At 42.7% G+C, this 9,205-nt stretch overlaps 1 long non-coding RNA gene across 1 annotated transcript in view; it reads right to left on the bottom strand.

Annotated features, from left to right (window-relative positions):
* The window catches only part of LOC122443558, a 241,333-nt gene extending 233,847 nt beyond the window's left edge, over positions 1-7,486 (bottom strand). Inside the window, exon 1 of the long non-coding RNA XR_006270059.1 lies at positions 7,412-7,486. This is a non-coding gene — a long non-coding RNA (uncharacterized LOC122443558). The remainder of the gene's footprint in view (positions 1-7,411) is intronic.
* Between the last annotated feature and the right edge of the window lie 1,719 nt (positions 7,487-9,205).

Below are 9,205 nucleotides of genomic sequence, written 5' to 3'. Positions count from 1 at the left end.
TATCAATAACCTCAGATATGCAGAGGACATCACCCTTATGGCAGAAAGTGAAGAAGAACTAAAGAGCCTCTTGATGAAAGTGAAAGAGGAGAATGAAAAAGTTGGCTTAAAACTCAACATTCAGGAAACTAAGATCATGGCATCTGTTCCCATCACTTCATGGCAAATAGATAGGGAAACAGTGGCTGACTTTATTTGGGGGGCTCCAAAATCACTGCAGATGGTGACTGCAGGCATGAAGTTAAAAGACGCTTACTCCTTGGGAGAAAAGTTATGACCAACCTAGACAGCATATTAAAAAGCAGAGACATTACTTTGCCAACAAAGGTCCATCTAGTCAAAGCTATGGTTTTTCCAATAGTCATGTACGGATGTGAGATTTGGACTATAAAGAAAGCTGAGTGCCGAAGAATTGATGCTTTTGAACTGTGGTGTTGGAGAAGACTCTTGAGAGTCCCTTGGACTGCAAGGAGATCCAACCAGTCCATCCTAAAGGAGATCAGTCCTGAATATTCACTGCAAGGACTGACGCTGAAGCTGCAACTCCAACAATTTAGCCACCTGATGTGAAGAACTGACTCCTTGGAAAAGACCCTGATGCTGGGAAAGATTGAAGGCAGGAGGTGAAGGGGACAACAGAGGAAGAGATGGTTAGATGGCATCACCGACTCAATGGACATGAGTTTGGGTAAACTCTGGGCGTTGGAGATGGACAGGGAGGCCTGGTGTGCTGCAGTCCATGGGGTCACAAAGAGTCGGACATGACTGAGGGACTGAACTGAACTGAGTTACAAATTTGTCCAGGTTATTCCTTAGGGTGGAGACTTTTTAAAAAATCTTTTGGCAAGCAGAGAGATATTCACTGACATCTCCTGATGTCATCAACAAGCACTCAAAGTCAAGACCTTACTCATATGAGAAACTTCTGCTGATCAGTAGGTGTATCTCCTACAGTGACAGTGAGAAGAAGAGCAAGCCAGCGTACCAGCTCCTTGTAAGCCCCTTGCCACATACCAGAAAGGACAACCTGGGGACAAAAGGGCTGGATGACCACGACCGGGACAGTAGCTCCTCCCAGGCTCCCAACCCTTAGGGGAGAGAAACTGAAAGTAAACCCTGTGTACTGAGGAGTGTGCGCAATTGCTACAGACACTGGAAAAGGAAGATGAGCCACTAACACCCTTCAGGCTGCATATAAAAGATGGCAGGTCTATACCAGAAAAACAAACATTCTCAGATGCTACTGTGAGAATCTCATCACCAGAGTGGTCCAGGGGGCAGCTGGAGTCTGAAAGCTCGCTAGGCGAAGTACCCACGCTCCATCCATCACCTTCAAAGCCGCAGCCTACTAAGCACTTAGTAGGGTAGGCTCTGCTGAGCAAACAAGTGCTCCATTTGCATTTCTCTGTTGCACTGTTTGCATTTTGCACTTCACCACTTGTCAGTACCCAAAGGTAGAAGTTCATTAAAACACCCTCCAGACTGCACAATCCTTCTCAGGAGATAGGGTTTCCCTTCCCCACAAGAAAAGGTGTTATATCAGGCAAGTCCAAGGAGGCCCTTTTTCTTCAAGACAAAGGAACTTGGTGCAAACCCCTTCCTCTTCTCATTTATATCTATAGTGCATGCCTCCATAGACACATCTCTCCCACTCTGATAAGCCTCTCTTGATTAATTGCAGGCTGGAGAGAGTTAAGTGCTTGACTCTATTCACATAAACTTTTGGATGGACAGTGGGTCTGACTGGATTGAGTGGGATCAACCAATATATTTATCCAGACACATGCCCTGTGTTTAAGAACTGAGTATCTTTGTTTCCAAAAGCATCTTCTGGAAGTGATGAGCGCTGACTCCCATGGAGAGTATTTGTCTTTAATATTTCTATGTCATCTTCAGCTACTCTGGATCTGTTGACAGTTGGCACCTCATGAAGAGAGGGGACCTCACATGATTCTTGGCATGTTCTCATGAGTTTTTGAAACTTTTCTTAAAAGGTTACTTGGCTCTATTTATCTACTCATGCTCATTTGCCACCCAAAACTAAAAATAAAAGTGTAACATTAGAAATTATGATCACTCTTTCATAATGATACTTTTGACCTTTAGTGAATCTAGAGTGAAAATATTGTTTCACTGGATTGGTAACTACTTTTTCTCAGATGGACATCGGTGTGCAAATTCTGTCAATATGGCAAGATACTTGAGTTCTGTTAGAGAATATCTATACAAATATATGTTCTCATGGACTGTGTTTTAACATGTTTATCCCAGCTCTGCAAAAATGACAAAAACCATATTCCAAACTTTTTTCATTGCTTAAATTAAAAAAAACATAATTTAAAACATGCCATTTAATTTAGCAGAAAGTTAAATCTTCTTTAAAACTCTTGGACACACTACTTAAATGCTCTGCATCTTGATTTCCCCCTCTTTAATTTATGAATAATAACAATACCTGCCTCACTGAGTCTTGGAGACTAAATAAGATAATACATGAACGTGCTTTGAAATTCAAAGACTAATTAGTGACTTATTTCCCTGGAGCATTGATCTGGAACAGGAGAATCACCACAACCAGGAGTGTTTCACCTCTGCCCTCAAGCAAAATACTCAGGCCACAAGTTAGGCTTTTACTGGAGTTGCACTTTTCCTAAGGAAGTCTGGTAAGATGTGTGTAAAGAAAAAGACATTAACATTTTATAGGCACAGAAATGAAGCTGAGTACAAGTGTTTTTATGCCTTGAAGAATTTAATTTTGTATTATTAGAGCACTAAGACTTGGGAACCAGAATCTGAATTGGGAGTGTAAAGCTTACTGTATCACTTGGACAAGTCATTGAATCTCTCTGGTCTTAGTTCCCATGTCTATAGAAGGTCACTGGGCTAAATGTGGGCCTTCCTGTCTCCCATATGGGATGATTTTTGCTGCCCCATTATAGGAAGGAGAGCAATGATAGTAAAAGCTATATTATTAAGCCTTTCTACATGCCAGGCACTAAGTTTTTCATATGTATTGATTCATCTATCTGCATAACAACTGCCCTTGGCAAATTCTACCATTATGCTTATATCAAGAATGAGGAAACTAAGGCAGAAGAAGTTAGATGATTTGGCTAAGCTCAGAGTAAATGGTGGAGCCAAGGTATGCCCAGGACAGTCCAGGTTCTGAGCTGGAAATGTTAACCATTCCTCATGCTGAGGTAAATTCTTATGTAGATGCTAAATTTTTACTCACTTAATGTACCCATTTAACATACTCATTGTGAGAGTCGGACCGTAAAGAAGGCTGGGCACCGAAGAATTGATGTTTTTGAATTGTGGTGCTAGAGAAGACTCTTGAGAGTCCTTTGGACTGCAAGGAGATCAAACCAGTCAATTCTAAAGGAAATCAATCCTGAATATTCACTAGAAGGACTGATGCTGAAGCTGAAATTTCAATACTTCGGCAACCTGATGTGACCAGCTGACTCACTGAAAAGACCCTGAGGCTGGGAGGGCAGGAGGAGAAGAAGGTGACAGAGGATGAGATGGTTGGATGGCATCACTGACTCAATGGACATGACTTTGAGCAAATTCCAGAAGATAGTGGAAGACAGAGGAGCCTTGCATGCTGCAGCCCATGGGGTCACAAGAGTTAAACATGACTTAGTGACTTAACAACAACAAGTACTCATTTAAACTAATCTATGAACACATTCTTATAAGAAATTGAAACTTTCCTGATAGAGCTAAAGTGCCCTTTGACAGTTCCCACCAACCAACCATGGCAGGCCCCTCCATTGAGGTAGCCACTGATAAACATTTGGTGGGAATGTTTTTCAGTCTTTTTCTAGACATTTACAAGAATACAAGTGCACTATGGGCATACAGAGTATGTTTGTGTATGTTTCAATCTGCACTGTATCATGCTTTATGCATTATTCTGCAATAAATTTTCCTCACTTAACATTTGTTTAAAAACACATTATTTTCCCTCTGCCCAGCAGTGGAAAGGAGTCAGTAAGTATAATTTATTTTATGGGAAAGCTACACGAAAGTATATTTAACCAATATTAATGGCATCTCATCATTGTGAATCTGCACTGAGACTGTTGCTAAGAATGAGGATATTTTCATATGCTAACTGAACTGACCTTTATGTTTATTCTTCTATTGAAGAAAACATATTTTTTTGAAAGGGGTGATATTGAGTTTATTGAATTAGATTTTTCTATTTACAACTGAGATCACATCTACTTACTATTTTGTGAGTCTACATGAGTATATTGTTTCTAGCGTGTTCACACTTATGATGAAAGGGCTCAATCATACAAAAACACACCCAAGCACTCACATTGTTTTAAAACAGCAGTGCAGACATTATACTCCTCATAAAAAGTCACCTTTGATTAAAAACCACTAGTTTCAAAGATCAGTCTGACTTTGAACATGAACCAAGATACATACTGTATGATCCAAAAATCTATTTTAGCCATTTTGTACTGCTGCTGTCTTACTGCACTTTTTTTAAAAAGGACACTGATGAGGGACACTATATGGTATTAACTTTAACTAGACAGCTGACTGTCTCTCCCTTCCCCCAAAAAATCTTTGGCCAAGAGTGCTCCATTGTGAAGACTGAAAGTATCTGGTGATACTTTAGCAGCAGCATTGGCTTGTCTTTTTCTTATTGATTTCCAGAAGCTCTTCATATATTCTGAATACTGATAATTTGACTGTTACATATGTTGCAAACATTTTCTCCTAGTTTGTTGGGTGCATACTTTAAATCCTCACAGCACTGCAAACTATTTATTATTCTCTCTCCTCAGTTTTATAGGAAAGGAACAGGAGATATAGAGGATATATGCATCTTGCCTCAAGTCACAGCAGACAGCAGAGCCAGAATCTGAAGCCCACCTGCTTCCAGACTCAGTCTTACTGTCACTTTTGACTCTGTCTATTCTAATAGTCCCACTTGGCTAAGTGCAAGGGTTCTTGTAATAGACAATGAATATAAAGTCTTTAATTCAATTAGTAAGTTCTCATCCATTTCCATTAATGTCATTTGGTGTGAAAATGTGCAAGCAGATCCAAAAAGCATAAATCAAACCAAACCTCTGGAGGCAGGAGCCAAGTTGGTGTTGGTACACCAGAGCCCACTGCAGTGCCTGGCAGGTGGAAGCGCTGGGCACCCATGAGGTGAAAGGTCCTGTCTGTAGCAGGTAGAGTTCTACTTGCCCGGTGTTGCTGCCCATGGGAGGATTTGTGTTCTTCAGAATACCCTTGAGATTGATTACATGTACTTTGGGTTTTCTTTTGTTTGCTTCTATCTGTACTCTTTCTCCCCTAGAAGTTAATGTCCCAGAGTCAGTATGAAGATTCTGAGCTTTGGATATGCCTCTGAAACTACTCGTGATGTGCTACTGGGCAAGTAAGAAGTTCCTGATATGTAGTAGGCTACATAATTCATCATGTTCTCATTCCCTGATCTCTACCCAGTATTCATCCTTCTAAAATACTTTTGGTAGTAGGGAGGTATTTAAAAAAACTCAAATGTCACCTTCTCTATAAAATATCCCCCCAAAACTCACTCTAGCTCCTGCTCAAATAAAAATGTATCCCTTTCTTCCTCTGCCTTCCCATTGCAACTTTTCTTCTTCCTAGTACAGAATTTATGATATTATAATGATTTATTTACTTCTCTGTCTCTCACATTAGACTGTGAGCTCCATAAACCAACACATCTCACTGGCTAGGTATTCCCAGCACCTAGTATACACCTGACATGGAGCACAGGGCAGTCATTCTGCTGAAACATGTAAGTAAATGACAGAAAGAGAGGGGAAGTCAAGGGATGTGGGGTCAAGTTCTGGGTCGGTGGGGAGTGAGTGTCAGTGAGCAGAGTGGGAACAATAACGAAAGGGTGAGCTGGGGTTGGAGGAGGAGAGGAGGGGGAGGATGTGGTGATGGCGACGTGTGGCAGGGCAGAGGCTGGGGGTTAGGGTCCCATCACTCCTCCTGATGGATGGAACAATGCCTGGAACACTAGCCCATATACTGCTGCTCCCAAGTTCCTCTCAAATCTCATTGCCATCAATAAAACAGGACTCATGTGCCCTCTTCTTAAGGCAGTGATAAGACTAAAGTGAAACAATGCAACATGGGGAAGCTGCATGGACGAGAGGCGTTAGCCTGTGCAGAGCAGGAAGCTGGCCCCAAGGGTGTGGAGTCAGCACACAGCTGGGACCAGAACCCAGGTGCCTGGACGGCTAGTCAGGGCCCCTCCCACTGCATAGGGCTGTCCCCCGGGAGCTCTAGAGAGGGGAACGCTGGATTTTAAGTAATGCAGAGGAATTCTTCGTATGCTGCACACAAAGCCTATACTCACAGCCAGCTCCAAGGCGAGCCAATTGGATGCTGAGAAACAGGAAACAACCAAGCTATGAAGTAAACCGATCCAAGTGTTGAAAAGATAATTTGTCCAAAACCAGACCCCTGGTGAAGCTTCATTGTGTTATTTATTAGCTAAGGGCAGGAGTATGTGGAAACGAAGGGTTGCTGGGACCATTGCTGGAAGGTCCTTAAGGCCATTACTAAGTTAAATATCAGGGGTGAAGGCTCTTTACTCTCTAGAATTTCCAGCTCCTTTTCTGGGAAGATTTTCCAGTTATGCAATCAGTCAATTTGGGGAAACATTTGCTGCATTTAACTTTTTGATGCCACCAAAGACAGAAAGAGGAGGGAAAGAGGCGGTGCCCACAGTGGAGTGCTCATCTTCCCAAGGGCATGGGAAAGAGATGCATTTTTTCACCTTGCCAGGCTTCCTTCTGAGGCAGCGCCTAGGGGTCCCACAGCCGTTCATCCAGCAATTCTGAAGCCCAGCCTGGTGTTTGGCTCTAAGTGTGGGAGACCCTTCCTGGCAAGGTTCCATGCTCGGAGGCGGACACCCCATAGCCCTTCAGTCCCACACAGCAGTGGCCCTCAGCAAGATAATGACAACAGCAAGCAGAGGCCTTAAGACACGCCAAGCACAGATTCAAGACCACCAGACAGCAGTACTGCTGTCAGCTCCCAAACACTCCACGAGGAGTGATATTTTAATGTCTCCAAGCTTTATTTCCCTCAACTGCAGTAGGGAAATTCTAGAGCAGACATTCCAAATGCCTGTCTTCAAACCAGCTGTAGCACAATCATCTGGGCTACATGTTAAAACCATCATTGACATCTTTGGAAAGATACCAAGAAACTGACATCAAGTCTATTTCAAGAGGGATGGTACATGAGGGCAGAGCATTGGAAAGGAACTTTCCAGTATACAAATACTTTTTTTTTTTAACTTTTGAATCCATTGCATGTAATAATTCAAAAACAACAAAATAACTCACATTTAAAATAAGATGAACCATAAATATAGATTTCCAGGTCCTACCTGAGTCCAGAAAAAATGGGGCAGTGCTTTTAACCCAGTCTCCAAAATGGGTCTGAAACCAGGATAGGACTCCTATCCTCCAGGATGACTCCTCCCTCCTGACAGAAGATCCTGTTTTACAGATAAAATTGAGTTCTGAGAAGGGTGGGGATTGGGCCAAGTCACACCGCTACTTATCAAACAGTAAGTAAAATCTGGATTTTCAGTGCCAGGTCTTCAACCTGCTGTTTTTTATGCTCACCCCACTGCGGCCCCAGCATCTTCTGCTCTCAATTCTACTTCTCTGCACAAGAAAGACTTTTCTTGTCTCAGATCCCATGCCCTTCAAACCCTGCTTTCTTCAAGCTAATCTGGTGAACGGAGTGATGATGTGTTTAGTGGGTACTAATGGGCCAATGAGCTCTATTAAAATACACTCATGAACCCTTCTGGAAACATTTGCAATCAATGACTGCATTTCACTTCTGTAAAGTAATATGGGGGATTCAGTATAATGATTTTTCTAAAATTCTATCCCAGGAGGCAGGGGAGAAAAAGCAGCAGACTCAAGTCCCAAGACCTGGGTTGAAAGGTTTACCGTGTGGAAGTCATCTCTCTTTTGGGCTCATTTTCCACATGTGTAAAATGAGGGCATTAGACTGAATAATCTCAAAGGTCCTCTTTAATGATTAATATTCTATTATATAATCCCTGCCTAAATCTGTCCTTTCTGTTTAAATATGCATGTTAAACCATAGGCTCTAGAAGATATAATTATGCTTTTGGAAAAGAGTTCTCAGTAACTGAATATTTTGTAAGTCTGAGCTTGAGTAGCATGGTTTTAGCCATTTCAGGATTAAGTGGGTGGCAAGGGGGACCTTGGGGCTTCCCAGGTGGCACAGCAGTGAAGAATCTGTCTGCCTTTGGGAGACACAGTGGACGCATGTTGGATCCCTCGGTTGGGAAGATCCCCTGGAGGAGCAAATGGCAACCCACCTCAGTATTCTTGCCTGGGAAATCTCATGGACAGAGGAGCCTGGCAGGCTACAGTCTGTGGGGTCGCAAGGAGTCAGACATGACTGAGCAACTGAGCATTCACACATGCAAAAGGGACCTTTCAGTGCAAATTCAGTCTTGATCACGAAAAAGAGGAATAGCTTGGGATTCAATAAAAAAAAAAAACTGAAACCAAATAAAAGTTAAAGATGGAAAATAGCCTATTAGAATTGGAGAAGACCCAACACAGGAAGTTGCATGTCAGCACAGATACGCTTGACCTCTAGTGATTTCTGCTTCTGCTGAGGGAGGAAAGCCAGGTATGTATCTGAGAAAGAATGTTCAAGAAGAGATGCTGTAGTTGGCAATGGCTTAATTTCCCCCTGTACCAGCTGGGATAAACAGCCTTGATCTAAGGTTTCTCTCCTGCTAAAATGCAAGTGTCTTGAGACAATACTACCCCCCACCAAGTATATGTGAATTTTTTATTAGGCTGCATCAGGTTGCAGCACATGGGATATTTCATTGTGGCACATGGGCTCCAGAGTGTGCAGGCTCAGTAGCTGTAACACATGGGCTTAGTTGCTCTGTGGCCACAGGGATCTTAGCTCCCTGTGCGTGCATGCGTGCTCCTGGAGTCATGTCTGACTCTGTGATCTCATGGGCTGTAGCCCACGAGGCTCTTTCTGTCCATGGAATTTCCCAGGCAATTCTATGGGTTGCCATTTTCTCCTCCAGGGGATCTTCCCTGACCCAGGGAGCAAACCCTCATCTCCTGTGTCTCCTGCACTAGCAGACAGATTCTTTACCACTGAGCCA

This window comes from Cervus canadensis, chromosome 6, assembly GCF_019320065.1.
Source record: "Cervus canadensis isolate Bull #8, Minnesota chromosome 6, ASM1932006v1, whole genome shotgun sequence".
Classification (NCBI taxonomy): Eukaryota; Metazoa; Chordata; class Mammalia; order Artiodactyla; family Cervidae; genus Cervus; species Cervus canadensis.
Note: the sequence above shows the minus strand (reverse complement) of the source record. Positions and strands in the feature narration are given on the sequence as shown.